This window comes from Stegodyphus dumicola, chromosome 3 (genome assembly GCF_044657685.1).
Source record: "Stegodyphus dumicola isolate Sdum_Otavi_A_Nest chromosome 3, ASM4465768v1".
Classification (NCBI taxonomy): domain Eukaryota; kingdom Metazoa; phylum Arthropoda; class Arachnida; order Araneae; family Eresidae; genus Stegodyphus; species Stegodyphus dumicola.
In genome coordinates, this window is record NC_140770.1 from 48,387,016 (window position 1) to 48,409,948 (window position 22,933).

Sequence of the window (22,933 nt, forward strand, 5' to 3'; positions counted from 1 at the left end):
AAGGTCAAAAGTGAAGGTTTGGTTGTCGCGAATCGAGGTCATTCTCGTTGTCCTCGCATCCGTGCAACTAATGAAAACATTGCACGTGTTCGAGAGCTTAATGGGATCGACGCTGAACTGTGCATCAAATTTCGGAAGAAGCTGGGTTCAGCTATGGAAATGTCCAGTCAGTCATCAGAAAGCAGTTAGGCTTCAGAAGAATCTCAGCTCGCTGGGTTCCAAAGTTGCTGAATAATGATCAAAAAGCTGCACGCGTTCGCATTTCTCAATTCTTTCAAACTCATTTTGAAGAAGAAGGGAAAGCTTTTTTGCCTAAAACTGTCAGACATGGTGCATAATTACACCGTCCATCAAAGTGTGCAAGCATGGAGTGGAAAAGAAAAGATGAAGGAAACTCCGTGAAAGCCAAAACTCGATTGTCTGCCAGGAAACGGTTTTTTGAGACTGGAGAGAGGTTTTACGGGTGGATTCCTTTGCATGTACGTTAGACCATCTACGCAACTTACTTGTGCAGTCTGTTCGGTCAAGTTAGGCTTCAGTATTGACCCAAAACACGTGATTGTTCCATCTACAAAGTGATTCTCCACGACAAGGCCAGACCCCACACAGCAGGTGTAACGCAGCATAAAATGCATTGGAAAATGCTTGATCATCCATCTTACAGCTCAAATCTATCGCTATACGTTTTTCACATGTTTGGACCCTTCTAATATTTCGACCCTTTCAAATGTTTGGACCCTTTTCACTTGGAGGCAAGCGATTTGAGACCAGCGATGAAGTGAGAACATTTCGTGCGCACTTGGTTAAATACCCGTCCATCGTTTCTAAGAGAACGGAATGAAAAAGTGACCAAAACGTTGGGGAAAATGCATCATAAAAGAAGAAGATTATTTAGAAAAACAATTTGTAGAAATGTGGATGCTTTCTATAAAATAAATTGTGTTTAAACAAAAGGCTCGCTTATATTTGATTCACCCTCGTATATGTACCACCAAGACATGTAAAAGGTAATATTTCATTGGTTTCGTTAGCCTTTAGTAAAATTTGTTTATCGAATTTCAAATGCAATATTTTTATCAACAACTTACAGTAAACAATACACAGCAGCAGAACTTACGTACGAATCGAGTAAAAGCCTAACAAAGTATTTTATGTACTTGGTACATGAACATTCACGAAAATGTAAGAGTATGGATATGCTACTAAAATATGTTTGCAGCGCATTTAAGAAGAGCTTTTTGATTGTTATGACTATTATTATAAATCACATATTTACTATAATATCATATTTTTGTAGTGTACATATTTACTATAATATCATATCTTTGTAATGGTTTACAGGACAAAGTAAATAAATAAATAAATAAATAGAAAGAAAAAATTCGTTTCAATGAAATCTGTGATGAAAATTGTCATACAGTTCAGAGTATTTTAAAATTCGTATGAGTTCAGCTTCTATCTGAATGCTCTTCCCATCAATATCCCCTTAAAAGGTAAGGTAAATAATAAAAGGTAAAGAGCCATTCAGTAAATAAATTTCATAAGGTTAAAAATAAATCCAAATAAATTTAATAAGGTAAACAGTCATTGAGTGTTTTGCTTTAAATAAATAACTTAGCCATTTTGAAAAAGCATGCAAAAGCAATATTTACTTTTTTATCATGCATTATTTAAGTCACCGGTAATGGAAAATGCATTTGAATGATATTTCCAATGCATAAGTACTTTTCATGTACATCTTTCCAGGCTGTTTCAAAATTAATGCAATAAACGTTAGAAAGTGTTTACTTTATTTTTCTAATAGTTATTTTTATTTCGGAACAAGCCTTTCCTTTACCTTCTCATTTTCCACCTACATTTCCCTGCCAGAATGAGTTTCTGGATTGCGATTTATGTAAATGAGGCAGAAACGAGTATTTAAGCTGACGTCTGGGGCACTTCTATAGAAGAGCGTAGCACAGCGTGTTCTACCTTTCGGCCACGTTGCTGCGGCTGGTCTAAGCTTAGTTTTTTACTGCCGTACTGCTACGTGCTTGATAGTATATGCCGGTGTTCTTGAATAAAGTTCAACTCTGTTAGTTAATTTTGCGCAGCGTCAGCTGGTTAATTTAGTTAGTATTAGATTAGTTTTGTATTTTCTATTTTGAGTTAAAGCAAGTGGAGGCTTATTGTAAGCCTAAGAAGGGGGCCGCCTGTTAATTTATTTTGAATTGGTATCAAGGGTACTTTAACCTCTCTCTGGACTTATTACTTTACAAGAACTCGGCGAATAGTCGCCACACGTTCTTTACTATTTTAGCTCTCAAGGAAATTTAACTTAGCTGGGATATTACAAGGTGACAAAGCATACAGAAATAAACACTTTTATTCAAAGAACAAATGGCCATGCGTTAAGCGATTAGACGCTGGAGGGGGCTTTTCGTTTTCCGACACACGCAGCGCAAGGACAAGTAATAATATTCGTCTTCAGCGTTTTTCGTATTGCAATCCATTCGAAATCACTAATTGACAGTACATAAACTATGAACCTGACGATTTAGCTCCGAATATAATGTGAAGCTTAATGTTTTCGGCTATGTAAGGTCATCGAAGACACATAACATAATTATGTCTAAATTTGAGGATTCTTTGAAAGGATGATGGAATAAACAAGTTATATTACTATCTCTTTTACAAAAATTATTTGGATGGCATGAAAATACTACGGAACTACTACTAATTAAAAAAAAAAAAAAAAAAAACGAATATAAATTCCATCAATCAAAAAGCAAAACCGTGCCGCAATCAGGCAGCAAACACAAAAATACGTGAATAAATATCAAATATTATCACAAGAGTAAAATAAACACAAAAAGAAATATGACACTGCAATACAAAATATATCGCTTTTTTAGGTGCGCCGGAAAGAACCCTGTATCTTCGTATTACGAACTGTGTGGAGGGCAAAGAGTCCTACAGAGCGCATTTTCTGATAAAGATAAAGTGCTTGTTTTGAAATGTTCTACCACTCTATAAAGTTTATTTCAGCAGCTTTAAAACACCTTGTCTAGAAATCTGGATAAAAATTACGCTATGTGTAACAGAAAAAGCCACTGCACTTCATGCTTCTGTTAGAACAGAAACCCTTGTTCATGAACCTTGCATATTCTATTCTCCAAGAGATGAGCTTCCTACACTGAAGAAATTGGCATTTCTTTTACAGTGTTCTTACATAAAATTAATCAAGGTCTAGCTGCTACAAGTAATAATGATAAGAATCTACGAATGATCTACTATTCACGGACGACTTTCTAAAAGAAATTGGTTCATACTCACATTACTTGCTGAGACTTGGACGAACTATTAGTATTAAGTAGTGTTCACTGTGACCCTAAGTTTTTCCTTGCAAAAGTAACACGTATAAACTAAAAATGTCAATCCATCGCAGCAAGTTTTCTGGATATTTTAAGACACAAAATATTCGATTGTACTATTATTAGCTTTTTTCCTATCATTTTTATTCCCACGCAGCTAGTTATATAACGTTAGATGTATTTCTTAACTCATTTTATCTTGACAGTAGAAAAGCGTAACATTTCTTGAAGAAGATGACTTGATTTTTGTCAAAGTTACAGCTGCATGAATATTCTCAAGACAGATGAACATACAGTGTATTTCTGAACAGTGTGTTACAGAAGATGCTTATCCTCAATTTCATAAACTTGTCTTAGCTTTTCCACAACACATCCAGCAGTACATTACATTTTCACTATAGTCCCCCCCCACACACACACACACACAAACACACTTTTTTTTTCTCTGAGCCCAGAAATATTTTGTTTGAAATTTCACATGTTGGTAGGTTGCTATAATCGCCGCGTACACTACACGGCAAATACTGCCGCTACCCAGCGCATTAGTGTGGCTTACGTTTATAAATTGTTATAATATTTTCGAAGCACCATAAGAAATTTTTTGCTATAGCAACTCCGTGCAACAAAGAGCAAGATAACATCCGCTAGGAAAAAGCAACGAAGCAAAACTGTATACATTTCAAGAACAGGAAAACTGAAACTAAGTTAAAGTTAATATAATCAAGAAAGGGAATATACTATTTCCGATATACTTGCTAAAATATAAATCAAAGATATTTTCTTTGTAAATACATTTGTGAAACTTTAGTATTAAAGTGTCTGAAATTTTCGTTCCTAATTTTATTTATAATTTGGTATTTAGTCTGTTATTTCATAATTTTAAAGACGATCAAAAATTGAAATAATTAGTTTTGGTTTGAAATTTTTGGGGGTTTTGTAGTTTTTTTTTTTTTTTTTTTTTTTTTTTTAATAAACTTTACTTACAATGTATGTAGCGATACCATTCAGATGTATATCAAATCGCAAACGTTCTTCGCAATTTTTGACATTAATGGAGTAATATAAAATCAGGTGTTAGTTAATGACAGAGACTTTTTGAAAATTAGTAATTTTGCGACTTATTTTTCTGGTGATTTTTAGCAAGAAGATTATAACGCCTTTGTAAAAATATATAAAAAAAAAAGGCAACTTGGTTAAAAAAAAATTAGCGGAAATACTAGAAATTGCAATACATTCTTGATTTTCTTGAATTTATTTTATCATTTACCATCAAAATCAATGGCATTGAAATTCTAATTTTTCACTTTTCCAATATACTGCTGCGCTGCTATTTAATTAGAGAGGGGGGAAATCGATTTTTAAAACAAACAAAAAAGAAATTTAAGCAATGTTTCGATTTTTTCCATTTGGGAATATCCAGATCTGACATAGCTTGCTGCTCGCATATCATCATCCAACAATAAATACATAAGTACCGCACATTTAAAAAAAAAAAAAAAAAAAAAACTAACCAAACATTACAAAACAACAGTATTTTGAGATTGAATGTATTTATTTTGAATCTCTGCTTTCTTGCGTCTAGAAGTTCAAATAAAAGCAGATATGAAAGCTTGCTTAGAGTAAATAATATTTCACTATGTTTTTGTTGAAATAAATTATTTTTGAAAAAATTTCCCATCTCGTAGAAACTGAAATTATTTAGATTATTCTGTTATAAATTTTTCCAGTCGGAACATAGGCAGGTAAGTTATCAAAATGATATACTTTCGAAACGATTTCCACTGAAGCTCTTCAGGTAACGTGAGGGCATTTTAAAATATTACAAATATATTCAAATCCTACTTACGATCATGCTGGATGTAGGTCAGCGACGTCAGGTCCGAGACGGGGAAGCACTTCAAGATATGTTACTACTGAATCGCCACTGTTTGATGGCGTGCAGGAAATAACTTTCAAAGCCAGCCAATCGTGAACAACTAAAAAGGAGCAACTTTCAACTCGCAGTTACTCAACCACTTTCCTTTCTCTTTTTTTTTTTTTCCTTTTCCCCTCTTTTTTTTTACTGAAACCACTTTTCTCTTCTCAATCATTTTATTATGCGGTTAGCCTTTCTGTCATCATCACAGATAAAACGTCGATTGTTATGATTCCTCACGGAAAGGTATTGGTCATGAAATCTGCAGCCAGTGTTGAATGAGTTAAAACGGAAAAAAAAAAGTCTTCATTTATAAAAGATTCACTACGTCGAAATCCATAGCATGAGGATAAATTTCTGCGCAATGTATCTTCTATGAATAACTATGCACTGAATTCCTTTCATAATAAATTATTAACAGAAGAATATTATTACATGCATGATGACATTATACATAAAAACGTTTACAACGTTAATATAATATCAATATAAAAATATAATTATAATAAAACATCCTTTTGATAATATCTCCACCAATAGCCGAGTGCTTAACGACTAATGAATGCTTATAGTTCGTCCTGGGTTTGAACGGGCTGGCTGTATAGTTGATTTTCGTAGTTTGCTTTGTGAGTAACATGAATACAAGCTACTTTCCCTTAGAAGGTTGTACAGGAAGGCATCCATTCCTTCAGGCCTACCTCAGATAGCCCTTGTGTGCTTTTCCGTATTCTTATGACTTTGCCGGGAATCGAACTGTGGACCTCTGGAATACCGGCCCAGTGTGCAGATCACCACACCCCGAAGGCCCGCCAAGAAGGTGGGAGAAATACCTTATATACTCCCACTTTTAAAGGGCGATTTTTTTTTTTTTTTTTTTTTTGAGGGAACCCAATCCCAAATCCTGGGTGAGGAGAATCATTATCCAACACCCTTTTGGTAGTTCGGGAACCACTGTAAAGATATTAGGTATATTTTTGGAAGCTGGAAAGATGAAAAATTAACAGCACCTTCCCCGGGAATCGAACCGCTGACCTCTGGAATATCGGCCTAGTGTGCAGACCACCACACCACGAAGGCACGCCAAGAAGGTGTAAAAAATGCTTTATAAGTCTCGTTTATAAAAATAAAGCGAATATTTGTTTTTTGATGCTAAATTCAGGTGGAAGTAAAGATAACATCACATAAAATACCTTAAAAAATATGTCCACCACTCACAGATGCTTTCATGAAAGGCCTTTTAAGGTATCAAAAAATGTGTTCGAATAAGCACTTAAAACACAACTTCAAATCTTTAGAACAGCCATTTTCATTTATTTTTACAACGGTAAAGAAAAAAACTGGTAACCGCGGTAACGCTTTGCGACTGCGCAGATAGTTTCGCAGACAACTCTCACAGACGATGAGAAAAATTTTAAACGTAAGGGAAACTGATTCTTATTCACGTGACGCATGGGAAAACATCGGAAAAAAATCCTGCAATCACTCGGTTTGCTGAAGTTCGAACGGTGTCGTACTACCAGTGTTCAACGGTTTTATTCCCTCGAAAATTGACGGATCGAAATATGAAGACAAAAAAACTGGAGAAAAATAAATTTAAAATTATTATTAAAGAAATTATTTTAAAGCGCTTAAAAAAGGCGCAATTTTGAGGTTTCTCTTGTAGGCTGTATTATATGCTTATATGCTGTATATATGCCGGACTCTGAACCAACGAGGGAGGAGGAATTTCATAGCTTCGGGGGGAGGGGGGAAACGTGGCCAGCCTTTTATTTAGCTGTAAGTGTTTAGTTTTAGTTTATGAGTATAAAAAACTACTTTTCTTCAAGTTTTGGTATTTACAACATTTTCTATATACCTTTTGTTTTATTATAAATTATTTAATTCATAAAATATTGTTGCGTGCGTACGGATTCGTTATGAAATGAATGCACAAGTCCGAGGAAAAATGAACAAAAATTTATTATTATCACAACAAAAATGCTTAAATTTTCACAAATTATCATGCAGTATTACAATATCTCACAGTAGTTATCTTTTAGCTACTCAAATGTCCAATAGAACGTAATTCAAAACAGCTAAAGAACGTTAATCCACGAATTCGCTACAATCGACAAGAGCAGTTTTCTAAGCAACAACAAACTAAGCAACTACTACGAACTGAGATGTTTTCCTCCTTTTATAAAATTTTAAAAATCACGCGCTAGAATTTTCGAGTACTTTCTCGAAATCAAAAAGAGATATTTATTTATTTAATGCACGCGCTCTTGTATTTTCAATTTTCCGGCTTAGCTTTCTTTTAATATTCGTCACGCGCTGCACTGCGCGAGAAATAAAACCATTTAATCTATAATTGAACTAACATTAGCTTTTTAAATACCAAATTCGTAACACTATATTAGAAAATAGTCTAAATTTAAATAAATGTACACTGCGAAAAAACAACTGCCTCCTTCCCAAGGACTGCACGTCCCGGGCAGTACAATCCCTGGACAGGAAGCTAAACTTACAACTGTGGCATAAATGCATTAATAAGCATTACATAAACAACATGAACAATAAATGCAATAAATAAAACAAATCAAATGCTATCAAATACAAATCAAATACTAAATGCAAATCAAATACTAAATGCAAATCAAATACTAAATACAAATCAAATCAAATACACATTTAAAAACAAAAAGGACCATGGTCTTATACTATTTACAATTATTTACATTATGTACTATGGCCATAGTAATGAGCTAACCTGTCATAATGAACGACTTTAGGTTTAGAGTTCGAAGACTTACGAATCCGAACCACGACGTCATTCAGCCTGTTTAGGATTGTGTACGGACCATCCCAAGGTGACTGTAATTTCGGACAGAGTCCCTTCCGTCGAGTCGGATTCCACAACCACACCTTGTCTCCTTCGTGGAATTGATGTTCAGTAGCTCTTGTGTCGTATCGGGTTGTCATCTTCTCCGTCGCCAAGTTGACTCGCTCTCGTGCAAAGTTGTGCATCATTTCAAACCGGGCCTGGAGATCTTGAATATATTCCTCAGGCGATGAAGGAGCATCCGGAGGGCGACCAAACAAGAGATCACAAGACAGACGAAGGTCACGACCGAAGAGCATCTGTGATGGAGAATAGCCGGTAGTCTCGTGGACAGCACTGCGGTAAGCCAGTAAAAAGAGTGGTAATTTCTTGTCCCAGTCCTGTTGGTTTCTGGAAACCACTAATGAGAGGTTATTAAGGATGGTTCGATTGAACCTCTCTACCATGCCGTCCGACTGGGGATGCAATGGCGTCGTTTGAGTTTTGTCAATGCCGAGTAGTTTGCATAGTTCTTTGATTACTGCTGAGGCAAAATTCCTTCCCTGATCGGAATGTAACTGAAGAGGCACTCCGAGCCTGGAAATCCAGTGCTGTATCATTACCTCAGCTACTGTGACAGCCTCTTGATCCGGAATAGGATATGCTTCAGGCCACTTGGTGAAGTAATCAATGACAACGAGTATGTATTTATTGCCATCAGCAGTTCGTGGCAGAGGTCCCAAGATGTCAAAGGCGATACGTTCAAAACGGCGCACCTACGTTGTAACGTTGCAGCTTGCCTCGGCTGCGTTTCCTCGGTCCTTTCTGACCTGCACAGGCATCGCAAGATCGGCACCACTTTTGCACGTCATCCTTTGCATTATTCCAGTAAAAGCGCTCACGAACTTTCTGCAAGGTCTTCATTATTCCAAAGTGACCTCCTGTAGGGCTGTTATGTAGTTCTTTAAGGACATCAGGAATCCGGGATCTTGGAAGTATCAGTTGCCATCGGAACGTCTTCCCATCATCCGATTCGAATTTCCGGTATAAGACGCCGTTTCGAATGTGAAGTGAATCCCAGAGTGCCCAGTATTGTTTTGTTGTAGGACTACAGATAGAAATGTCCTGCCAAGTAGGTTTTCTGTTTGATGACTCCATTTAATCAATTATGGGTTTAATGTCGCGATCTTCCAGCTGGTCTTTCCTGACTTCATCATCACTCCACGGGTCTCGATCAGCCGATGTTGATGTTGTAATTTGTCTTGCGACCGGAGTCAGCAGCTCGTGTTTAGCTCCCACCCTGGAACAATATCGGCAGCTTTCTGGACAAGGTCGTCTAGACAGGGCGTCGGCGTTCCCGTGTGATGATCCCTTACGATGACGGATAGTGATGTCATATTCTTGGAGTCTCTGTATCCACCTGGCTATTTGACCCTCAGGATTCTTGAAATTTAAAAGCCAGGCCAATGAGGCATGGTCCGTGCGGAGGAGGAATTTTCTGCCGTATAGATAATGATGGAAATGTTCTACAGCTTTGACTATAGCGAGCAACTCTTTCCTGGTGACACAATAATTCCTCTCCGGTTTAGACAGGCATTTGCTCCAGTACGCTACTACACGTTCTTGACCGTCTATTTCTTGGGACAAAACCGCACCGACACTTTCATTGCTCGCGTCCGTGTCGAGAATAAATGGTCTGTCGACTGAGGATCCGTCAGGATTGGAGCAGATGTTAAAGCTTCCTTTAAGTTGTTAAATGCATCCTCGCATTCTTTTCTCCACAAGAACTTTTGCTTGCTCTCTGTTAGCTTGTGAAGGGGTCTTGCGATGGAAGAAAAGTCCTTCACGAATCTCCTATAGTAGGTGCAAAGCCCTAAAAAGCTTCTCAGCTGATGGACATTTTCGGGACGTTTCCAGGATTTAACCGCTGATACCTTTTCAGGATCCGTGCGTACACCTTCTGTAGAGATGACATGTCCCAGGTAAGTCACTTCCTTTCGGAACAATTTGTATTTAGCGGGACTCAGCTTCAGATTGGTTTCTTTCAGTTTCTGAAGCACCTTCCTAAGATTTTCTAAATGTTCCTCAAAACTCTTTCCGACGATGATGATGTCGTCCAGGTATATCAGGCAGGCTTCGTAGGAAAGGCCTTTAAAAACAGTCTCCATAAGACGTTCGAATGTTGCCGGCGCATTACACAGTCCAAACGGCATCACTTTGAACTGCCAAAGTCCTTGTCCCGTAGTAAATGCCGTCTTTTCTCGGTCATCAGGATGGATTTCTACCTGCCAATACCCACTCTTTAAATCAAGTGTTGAGAACCACTTGCTTTCAGAAAGAGTGTCTAGAATGTCATCAATTCTAGGAAGAGGGTAACTGTCTTTCTCCGTAACCTCATTCAACCGGCGATAGTCAATGCAAAATCTTGTTGAGCCGTCTTTCTTTCTGACCAGAACGATGGGAGATGCCCATGGACTCGCTGAAGGCTCGATGACGTCGCCTTCTTCCATATCTTTTAAAAGTGTTCGCACCTCTTCCTGTTTAGCAACGGTAGACGTCTTGGGTGTTGCTTGATCGGGGAATGATCGCCGGTATCTATTCTATGTTGTGTCAAACTAGTTCGACCCACGTCAGAAGACGAGCGGGAGAAAACAACTTGAAGATCTTTAATGACGCGATCGGCAGCATTTCTCTCTTTATCGTTTAATTGTGCATTCTGCAATAACTCCGATGTAATGCTCTCTGAGGACACGAGTTGTGGGATGTTACTCTTTCTTTCAACGCTGGTTACTGGAGTACATGTTGCAATCACTTCACCTTTCTTAATAACTCTCGACTTTTCAGTTAAATTGGCGACTCTCACCGGAATAACCGTTCTGGATAGGTCGACGAGTGTTGAGGCTACTAGTACTCATTTTGGGCTATTACTGTTATTGAGATATTCTATGATGCCGTAGCGGAAATTTCTGTTTTCGGCTATGGATCCAGGAAGTAAAATTTCGGTTTTGCCGGTATTGTGATATTGTCTTGTGCTATGATTTTATGGACAGATTTAACTTCTTCATCATTAACTAGAAATAACGCTATGTCCTCAGATGTAGAATGCAATTCGTTATTTTTAAAATTAAAGGAAAAATTGTATTTCCTTAGAAAGTCCAATCCGAGTATGCAAGAATCAGGGATCTCTGCTACATATGCCGTGTGATTGTAAGCGGCACTTCCAAACGTGATGTTAACATTTACTTTTCCGTCGATGTCGATCTTCTCACCGGACACAGTCTCGAGGGTAACGCAGGGCGGCGTCCAGATAAGTTTGTTTCCTAGTTGTTGAGCCAAATCATTTCGGATGATGGTAACGTTGGCTCCTGTGTCTATAGTCATATTGCACGGAATTCCATTAATATGTCCTATTATGAAAAGTCCATTACTGCCGCCTCTCACTGCAGAAATCTGAAGCGCTTTAAACGGGGGCTTTTCATTATCTGGCAACCTCCGCCCCGCGAGATGGCCACTAATTAGTTTCCCTGCTGCTTGTTAGAAGCGGTCTTAACATCCGTACCCTGGGGTATTCTGCAGTTTCGTCGTATGTGTCCTTCAGCACCACAGTTCCAACACTTAACGGTCGGTTTCTTCTCACCAATATTCCGTCTCAAGGCGTTCAGTTGTCTAGTTAAATCGTATAGACGAGCGGTGACTTGATCCCCTGGCTCCTGGACTTGAGCAGTTCTGACTGGGTGGCGGTCTCTACGAGTGGCTTGCTGGGCTGCCTCGAATTTCATGGCGTACACTAGAGAGCTTTTTAAATCTTTACATCCGCCATTCGTAGAGCTTTCTGTATTTCAGTATCCCGGATGCCGTCGATAAAGTATTGCAAGGACAGGATTTCCCTTGTTTCTGTCGGGCATTCCGAAAAGGCGAGATGGGACAGCCTTTCAACATCCGTGGAGAGCTCCTGAAGTGTTTCGGTGGGCTTCTGCTGACGGGATTTTAATTAGAGCCTGCTGTAGTCTTTTAAACACTTCTCCCCAAAGCGCAGCTCCAAGGCGCCGGACAGAGCTTCGAAATCTAACCTTTTGTTTTCGGGAAGAGTCTGAAGGATATCCCCTGCGTCGGCTCTTAATGAAGCGGCGAGATGACAGGCCTTAGCTTGGGAATCCCATCCATTCGCATCCGCCACGATAGAAAATTTTGTCTTACACACCTGCCAGGAGGTCTTTCCATCATATGTGGATAACTTCAGAGGTGGACGAGCAGGCATCGGTAAGAATTTTAAATCATCACTCCTGCTCCCTGCCGACGCTACGAATTTCTTTAAAGTATCCATTTCTTTGGCAACTGCAGAAGTTCTCTCATCAATTTGTTGTTCTATTTGTTGTTTAACGGAACAAACACTCCCTTCTATTTCTTCTTTGACTGAATCAACTCTGTAACCTATTTGTTGTTCCACGGCCGAAACTCTGTCTTCTATTTGCTCTTTCACAGAAGAAACGTTTCCTTCAATTTGTCCAACTTTAATTTCGACCGCGTCTATTCTGCCTTCCATAGCCTCAAATTTATTTTCTATTACTCAGGTAATTTCTCTTTTCATTTCGTTCTGACCTGCTTTCATCTCATCTTTAAGAGATTTCATCTCTTCCTTAACGGATTCCTGGCCCAATTTCATTTCTTCCTTAACGGATTCCTGGCCCAATTTCATTTCCTCTTTAATTTCTTCTTTAAAAGATGTTTGGCCAGCTTCCATCTTTTCTTGGAACGCAGCAAAAGCAGTAATGAGCTGTCTCAATTGTTCTTCCATCCCTCTTGTTATTGGCATTCAAATCTCACTTCTGACACCAAAAATTGTTGCGTGCGTAAGGGTTCGTTATGAAATGAATGCACAAGTCCGAGGGAAAATGAAGAAAAATTTATTATTATCACAACAAAAATGCTTAAATTTTCTCAAATTATCATGCAGTATTACAATATCTCACAGTAGTTATCTTTTAGCTACTCAAATGTCCAATAGAACGTAATTCAAAACAGCTAAAGAACGCTAATCCACGAATTCGCTACAATCGACAAGAGCAGTTTTCTAAGCAACAACAAACTAAGCAACTACTACGAACTGAGATGTTTTCCTCCTTTTATAAAATTTTAAAAATCACGCGCTAGAATTTTCGAGTACTTTCTCGAAATCAAAAAGAGATATTTATTTATTTAATGCACGCGCTCTTGTATTTTCAATTTTCCGGCTTAGCTTTCTTTTAATATTCGTCACGCGCTGCACTGCGCGAGAAATAAAACCATTTAATCTATAATTGAACTAACATTAGCTTTTTAAATACCGAATTCGTAACACTATATTAGAAAATAGTCTAAATTTAAATAAATGTACACTGCGAAAAAACAAATGGGACAGTTCTATATCTCCCGTTCAAATGGGCCGATTGACGAAATTCAAATTTCTTTTTCATGTCTCGAAAGCGTGACTTAGGATACATATTAGATTTATATATAGCGTTGTTCTACTAATATAGGTATTCTGACACAAAATCGGACTTTTCTGAAATGATATGACATTTTTTTCCATATTTCGATTCTACAACTCAAATTACGCCTAAATATTAAATTTTGTAAAATTCAGTGAGAAATTTACGGAGAAATTTAAAAATTATCTTGGCTCATGTTTTTCAGTTTGTACCAAGAATAATTCTTTGGCGAACTTCTTAATATATACCAACGTATTTTCCTTTCTATTTTTTACATTGTGCATGAGCGAAAAAAAGTTCACATCATTCATACTTTCAAGTAATTTTAACACAGTGCCTAAACCATTTGATGTTATTATCGCTTTCAACAAATATGCCAAATTTCAAAACGCGCCAATATATAAATTCACTTATATTTTCGAAAATTTTGTATAAAAAACTAATTTTTTGCAGGTATGCTTAGAAATACATCTACTTTAAGACGATGGTAAAATTTTATAGATTATAATTCAAATTTTTTTCAAAAAAATTTATGAAAATTATTTAAAAATACAAATTCTAAAAATAAATTCATAAAAAATGGGCGAATTTGATTTGGAATGAACCTAAATTTCGAAATGTGAAAGGAGGAATGAAATAAGTTTAATAGAAAAAAAAAAGAGATTAATAAATATTTACCAAATTCTATTAACATTGAGGAGCTAAAATTTTGAGAACTAATTTTTATAAAACTACTCGTGCGATTTTTACAAAACTTGGTCGTTTGACGTAATTAGAGTCGTAGAATCGAAATATAGAAAAGCACTGGCATGTCATTTCAGAAAAAAGTACGGTTTGGTGTCAAAATACGTATATTAGAACAATGCTATATATAAATCTAATACATATCCTAAGTCGCGCTTTCGAGACATGAAAAATGCAAATTGAATTTCATCAATCGGTTCAATAGAACGGGAGGTATAGAACTGTCTTTATTATTTTTTTTTCGTAGCGTACATATGTATTTTTTAAGTTTTGGAAAGAAGGGAAATGATCTTTTAGCAGTGATAGAAGGGGTGTATGTGTCAGAAAAGAATAAGAACCACTGCTCTATAGCATAAAAACCGATGCACAAAGAATGCGGGACGAAAGTCAGTACATGTCATATGCATGCCTTGAGAACGAAACGCTAACAGTATCATATAGGAATTGAATGTTTTATTCAGGAAACACAGTTCTAAGATCCAAAAATAGTCAATAATGTGTTGGTATACCTCTGGTCTTGGTGCAAATTGTTATCCGCATTGGCAACGAATCGTAGTATTGGTGGATTACTCTTGCGATATTGCTTGCCATACGCCAACTGGCGACTTCGATCCGCGTGATTCAGGAACAGTCGAAGACACCTACTCATCAGAGCCCAATGTGCTCTTGTGGAGAGATCTGGTGATCGCACAGGCCAGAAAGTGCTGGAGAAGCAAGAAGACAAGTAGTAGAAAGGCGTACCGTGTGCGGCAAAGCATTATTCTATTAAAATGTAATTCCAGTGGTCTGTGAAAGAAAGAATGAATACTATGGAACGTAGAATCTCGGCAATATCCTGACATGCTGTAAGGGTGTTATGGATGGCAACCAAAGGGGTTCAGCTATCAAATGAAATGGCACTTCATACTTGTTGTTTGGCCTTCTTGTACTCCTGGTTGTTTGGTGGACAACGGTCAGGTGAGTAACCAACCGCTGTCCCAAACCTCTCCAATAACGTCTTTGCTGGTCATCAGTCCTCAATTCGAAGTAGGACTCAGCGCTGAAAACAATTCTACTCCGGTCTGTGAGATACCAGGTTGAATGCGCCCGACTCCACTACAAACATGGCTGGCGGCGGGCAATGATGAGCGGGAGTCGACGCAGTGGCCTCCTGTGACCTCAGCCCTTGTTCGCTATGAATAGTCTCTGTATCCCGGTTACACATCAAATAGTTGATAGGGAGGAATCAGGGGCTGTGTCCGCTGCATAAATAACACTGGGAAACATCAATTTCGTTGTCTTTAATCTGTCATTTATTTTTTACTTAATTTTGTCTCTGATTCCAAAAATAACCTTAGTTATTGTCTATCACGTCAACTTTTTAAGCTATAGGCTACCCTCTTTTTGTGTCAAACGTTATATAAAACATGTATATAAACCCAAAACTTACCAAGCACAAAGAATAATTTTATTCATACAAAGGCTATATATAGTTACTGCAAGTAAATTTTGTTCATACGAACAGTAAAGTTCTTTTTACCAAAAGGTAAATATACATATTAATGTAAAACCTTTCGCGTATGGCTTTTACTGAAGTGTAATCTGTGAACATTCTCGCTTGATGTTTCAAAAATAGTCAGCCATCATATGTGCACCCCATCTACCTTCGTAACGTGCCTCCATGACCTTCAAATTTTGGTAGAATTTCTCATCCTTCACATCACTGACTGCACCAAGATTTTTCTGGAAGTTATCAAGATAGCTATGTAAAAAACAAAATCAGTTTGATTCTCATGTTGCAACGAGGCGTTTTGAATCTCTCCAAAAGTTGCTGGACAGTTTCGCTGTAGTTCTGTACTCCTGTTATTTCGAAAAGCTTTTGACTGTGTTTTTGAATGACAACCAAGCATTCTTTTGAAGTTCTGTCATTCTCCCGGTGAAATGTTCATCTTTAAGGAGCTGCCAAATCTATGGACCATCAAACACGCCGGACTTTATCTTTTCAATGACAAGCTAGGGAAATTCCAAAATGAGATACCTTAAGTAGTCTCCTTTAATTGACAAAGCTTTAATAAACTGCTTGAGACCCAGTTTTATATGCAGAGATGGAAGTATAATGTTCTTTCTGTCGACAAATGACTGATGTAGAATGTTTGGAATGCAAGGTTTCAAGTCAGATCTTCGGGGGCAATTTGACAGCACCCAATGCTTTCACGATCTCTGTTATCTCACATACACAAAGACGGGGATATTTGGTATATCCGCGTTGTTAGCCAAGAAGGAAACATGAGCTATCGATGAACAATCGCCATTGAGATGCGTTAGAGGCTGAAATTCCCAACTCTTCTATTAAACCATGTACGTTATTGGCAATACACAAATCCATTATCCCTTTTTGCAGAAAGAAGCTCTTGATCGAATACCTTAGCTCCTTTTTTCAAGTTCTCGTCAGTCTTGATGCTAACAGCTCTGAAGCATTTTTGAGTGGCCCTTAATCTCGTTCCAAATGATTCAACTTATGCTTGTCAAATCTCTTACGAATGGAATCATCTTCAGTTTCAAAATCTGATTCGTTGAGGTAACTCGATATTCAGTAGAATCGTATTTCTGTATTTCCAAGAGAGGGCAATTCCTTGAAAACTAGCACTGAGAGTTCAGGTGAATGAGGCTCTGGGAGTATACTTATGATAAACTAGGATATTCTACTTTACATTTATTTTTCTTGCTATATCTTGACGTTTTCAGTATACAAATGCAATAGTCACCTAAGGGTTTTTTGTGCTTTCGCCAAATCATAAGTATACCAAATGGAAATTTACGACATGTCCCCTTAATCCACATCAGCAAACTCTCGGCAGTACTTTCACACTTTGAGAGGCTCATGACTTATCTTGAACACCAATTTTCACTTTAAAATAGGCTTGCCTGAGAAATGTACTGATGTTTGCTTTTCAACAGGAAATGGTAAAAGTGCCATATACGTAACAAAACGAATAGGGGTTATTTATGTGCGTATGACTCGAACTAGCAGAGAGAAGCATAAAGAAAAGTTTCAGTTCATATATAAATAAAAACTAGACACTGCTAATTTTTTATAAACAAGAACTCAGACTTCACGTCGAAATGCGCTTCACTAGATAATAGCGACACACAACGTTTCACTGTATTATCTCAGGCGTAGTTGAACTAATCTAGACAAGAATGCACCTGTTGTTGGTCTCCTACGGCGTCATTCAGCCGGAGCAGATCGGAGGGTTTATGTCAGCCAGCAGAAGAGCAATAGTACTTCCTATGATCCAGATTCAATGCCTCCGAAGAGTGGTAACATTCACATAAGGTGTGGGGGGGGACTTGATGTTGAGGAAGAAAACTAACTACAGTTTGAAATCTGTATGCCTATTTAACTCTAAAACAGCTCAAAAGTCGAACTTTACAGAAATTGTTCCCAAGTCTAATCAGACTGTCCTCGACGATATGTACGGCCATGATTTATGCATTCCTGCCAAAATTGTCGAACAGTAGACATCGCTCTGACCGAAATATCTGGCGATCGTGCGATTAGACTATCGTGATTGTGCTCTGTCAGATTGTGACATCTGCTTGTATTGTTTGCGAATCCGTGTACGAGTCACAGATACAGTCCACGTGGGTCAACGGATCCCCTTTCACATGGAAATTATGCCTTAGTATTGGCATATCCTTTATTTTATACACCATCCATTGCAATGTGCTGAATCTCCAGCAAATCAGACACTGATCACCAAACGTTAGTTATTTGCATGTTCTATTGTAAGGTATGGGCATGCGAAATTTTGTTCCATTCGAATAATTCCAGTTGGTGACTCGGTTTTCTATGTTATACAGAGTGATCGAGTACAAGAAACAACCGATGCTAGAATATTTTGAAATTACATGCAATAAAGACAAAAATAAAAAGCATAAAGTTATACAAAAGCGTTCATTTTTCCTAATAGAAGCTATTGTTGATAACGTCCATCTTTCAAAATTATCCGATAGAATGATAAAAATTAAAATGCAATTTATCAAGGCGATCGAAGGAGCATCGGTAGCAATTTCTCGTCAAATTTTGCATAAAAAATAACCAAAGAATAAAGAAATTACATTCTAAAAAATGTACTGTAAAGTCATCAGAATCATCATAGTTTTTTTTTTTTTTTTTTTTTTTTTTTAAATGCTGAAGAACTGAAAAATGAGCAATGCTCTCGCCGGGACTCTAACCTCGATCTCTCGAATACGCGCTGAGTGTGCTAATCGTTACGCCACGAAGGCATGCTGGAAGGAGGGAGAAAATACCTTATAGCATGATTTCTAATGATTGTAATCATATTTTACATAAGGTAATACAAGGCATAATGAATAAAATCTTTACATAACGTGATTCAAGTAAGATATTTTGAAGGCCCAAAACATCAAGGAATATTGATAACTCTGTACACATACCTTAAAACTGGAAAAACATAGTATGTAATATGTTCGTCTATTTTGTTGGTCCAATACCTATGTCGAAAACGTAGTTAGATTAGATAGGCATTTTCTAACGTTTTAGCTTCTGTTGCAATGCACGAAGAATGGACCTGTTTACTAAAACATGAAAGTTTTTCTCCAGATACCCGATAGCCTAAAACAGAAGGAAAAAAGCCAAGAAAAAGCAAAATTTAATAGCTTTTCTTCCGTAGACGATATTCTAACTGGGGTCCTAATCTAAGGTTATCTTCGTTGGAGCCAAGAAATTACTTCTTTTCACGACAGATCTTTTACTTCGGTTATTAAAGAATACAAAATTACTGATCTAGCCTTCTTTGAAATAACTAGCAGTTCTAACAAAACCATTGTTTTCAAACAGCTTCAAACTTCAACTTCAAACAGCCTGCACTGCATATTTTTTTTCTTTCGATAACAAAGATTAACAGTTTACATGAAAGATTAATTTCATTGGGCAATATCTTTAAATGATACATTTTCAATTTTTAAGCAATGAAATAATAATCTCCACAATTCATTATAGAGCTTTATTTTTTCCCTTACTTCAAAGCGAATTAAAAGAATGCCTGAGATGATATCCGTTCTTGAAATTCAAAATAAGACTTTTAAATATCAGTTTGATTTAGTAGCTGTGTAAATATGTGCATATACTGATTTAGAATTTTGTAAAATATGTGCATATTTTTGCGAAACCTTTATACACCGTGTCCATAAAAGTCTTTAGACAGCCTTTATTTTCGCTTTCGGAATGTTGGTTGTAGGCTTCTAATTACAAAAAGTGTTTAAAATAATGCAAAAATTCACATTTTGTACATTCTGAAAAGACAGTTTTGTGAAAATTATGAAATCGAACTTTTTAAACTTTCCATCGGCCCTATATTATAGTTAGAGAAAATATTATATTCCTTAAAAGAATTAAAACACAAAACATTTCATTCCCGTACGACCAAAAATGACTGAGAAATTTAATTTCAAAATTTGCCATTTCTGACGCAGTTTTCAATTTGCATTAAGGGATCGATCAACATATAAATTAGGATAATTTAGGGTTGATTTTTGCCCTCTTAAATGTCTTTATTTTTCGCATAAGTAATTTGTAAATAAGTCTAAAATTACATTATGAATATTCTCGTGAAGTTTTATTGCTTTAGAATCATAATCTGGTAATCGTAAAAAAGTAAAAAATCATTAAAGTACTGTCATTTTTCATTTTTAATTAATACAAATAATGTTACGAGATGGCTACGTACGAATATTGAAGCATGCCAGTGTTTTCTAGAACACGAATTCTATAATATTCTGTAAATAAGGTCTCCTTTTTGAAATATTGATCAATATTTTTCAAAATAATCCGTACAGAAATTCTCGTCATGTAATCTCTTAGCATCAAAAATCTTTTTCTGAATGACATTTTATTTCTAGTTACGTAAAAATGCAACCATTTCGCTCTTGAATTTGTATACGGCTCCTGAATATAATTCTAAATTTCTATATCAAATATTTGTGTCAATTTTTGTCGTAAAGGAGTTAAACTCTTTGTGTTTTATTTTTTTACAACGAGTACAAAATTTTTCTAAATAAAAGTATAAATGTCAGAGGAAAATGTAAAAAGTTAGATTTCATGATTTTTATAAAACTGTTTTCTTTAAATTTAAGAATGCCAGAGCGTGAATATTTTCTTCATTTAAAGCACTTTTATAACTGAAAATATACGTGTGCGACCAACGGTTGTGAAAAGAAAAACAGAACTTACATGAACTTACATAGGCATGTAATAATTTAAATGTTGAAAAATGAGCAAAGCCTTCGCCGGGAGTCAAACCACGGGCCTCTCGAATACGCGTCGAGCGTGCTGACCACTACACCACGAAGGCATGCTAAGAAGGCGGGAGAAATACCCTATAGGGTAATAAAAATAATGTATTCAGGAAAATTTTGTCAATATCCGTAAGATCTCTACTCATAACTTCACAATAACCTAATGACTTTACAAGGCCAAATACTTCAATTACAGTCGACATTTGGGCTTATGCTGGAATGAATTGATATACAGTTACAAAGCAAGCCATTTGAATAACTCTGTAAATAATTTTAGAGCTCTGCTAAAAGGAAAAGGAAAATTTAACAGCACAATTTAGTGAAAAGACTGAGAAAAAAGTAATCAAGATAAATCTGAATTAAAATTATTTATAAAATTTTATGGAATGTTTTTATTTTTAAATGCTCATAAAAATGTACACATAGATAAGAGCTACAGAAAACTGTGATATGATGTTCTGTAAAATAAGTAAAAGAGAATTTAATTTTGATTTTTCTTCTTTCATTTACATTTGCTCTCTTAGGAAAAACAGTTATCTATATCTAAATTACGAGAAATGTAGGTGAACAATAAATAAAATGATGCTTCTTTCCTCTTTATTCTGAATATTTACCTCTTTTCTGAGTCCCAGTAAAGAAGAATAACATTGTTCATGAAAATTCTAGTCTCTGTTACAGAAATTGAAATTAATTAAACGAAAGAATTTCTTCAAATGGTAAAGTTTTTAAACACCTTTCCCATCTTTTCTTTCAGTGTCTGCATAAGTAATCACTACCACGATATAACTACAATCATGATACATTGATAGGGAAATCCTTACATCTCCTGACGTCGAGAAGTAGGGGGACTACTGGAATTTTTGGAGCAGAATATATGAAAACTCGACAGTGCTCTGTGCGGAATTTCAACCACGAATCTTCATATTATCAGTTTGTAGAGACTTTAGGTAATTTTCTATGCGAAGATGTGAAAAATAAGCAATGCCCCCCACCTTGGGAATCGAACCACGGACCTCTCGAATTCGCGTCGAGCGTGCTGACTATTACACCAAAGTTGAATATGCTAACTACTTACAACACTAAAGCCCAGTAGGTGTGAAGTGATAATTTTTTATATTCTTCCTTACTTAAATGTCTAGATACGCGATACCCATTTAAAGAAATCCGGGCGGTGATGAGTTATCGTCCATCATATCATGTCGGCAATATGAGATTATTAGGTTTACTGAGCGGAAGCATGAAATCTCAGCTGCTTTCTCTTCAGGATTCGAACCTCGGAAAACCCCGAAACATCATGATAACATGTATAGAGGAGGGATGCAATAATTCCTCACTTTCTTCCCTTTTTAAAATTCAAAAAGAAAAAGTATGAGTGTCTGTCAATCAAATCCGTATAGTCACGAGTTATCGTCTACTGCACTTTAATTTAGGAGCCGCTGCACTACTTATTAAGATTTTAGAAATAGGAACAAGAAAAATCCATTATGGCTTTATCGGAATCAGCCATTAGTGTTCCAATTTCCAGTTGAATGTACTAACTACTTAAAGCGCTTGGAGAAATGTGATAAAAAGGTATGGAAGTTGTCTCCCCAAAGATAAGCACGTAAGGAGAATTACGAGTTTTCCTGTGTGTAATTACGTAATCTTCTACATAGTATGAAGTTTTTAGAAGTATCAATAAACGTATTCTTGTTTTGCCTATTAACTGTGTTGTACTTTATTCACCTCAGCACTTTGGCGGTTTATTCAACACAAAACCCTCTGCCGTTATCGCTATTACAAACGTTCAAAACGATTCCGCAACACGTGCGCCTTGTTCGTAATTATACTGTTTTAATGTTTCCCTTTATCTTAAGACACGGTAATTACTCGTTAACAAGTAATCACCGTGAACTCAGGATCAGGACAAGGATCAGGAAGTACATTTTTGCTTGAGAGTCTCATTCTAGATTTATCCAAGAGAGACATAAAATAATCACGAAATCAGGGGATCAATATTTACTTTCACAAAAACTGATCAACATACTGCATGGTGATTTACTCTGTACCGGAAACTAGAGTAGCTACTATAAGTGATTACAGTCGTAACTAAGCTTTCAAAAATGTGCTCACAGACAGTCTGCTTTGAGTTCGTTTCGGCTTCCATTTGTATATACAACGTAAATTTCACATTTTTCGAATACAGTGCTTATAGTCCGCTTGAAAATTGTATCATTATGCAATATAATTTATATTTCAATTAACACTATGTTTCCAATATGTTGTCAGGGCACTGAGCTGAATTTTGAACAGCTTTTCATAGTTTTAATTTCATTTTTATTGTTATTCAACAACTGTATGCAATATATATAAT

General features: G+C 36.6%; 1 protein-coding gene across 2 annotated transcripts in view; it reads right to left on the reverse strand.

The window, feature by feature from the left end:
* LOC118183140 (uncharacterized) overlaps nt 1–22,933 on the reverse strand; it is a 125,766-nt gene that overhangs the window by 101,997 nt on the left and 836 nt on the right. The window contains exon 1 of one of the 2 annotated variants that reach the window (XM_035352568.2): nt 5,200–5,346. The exons of the other annotated variant lie outside the window; for it this stretch is intronic. The gene's annotated coding sequence lies outside the window, so the exon portion shown is untranslated. Of the gene's footprint in view, nt 1–5,199; nt 5,347–22,933 lie in introns of those variants that run through there. 2 annotated transcript variants of the gene reach the window in all.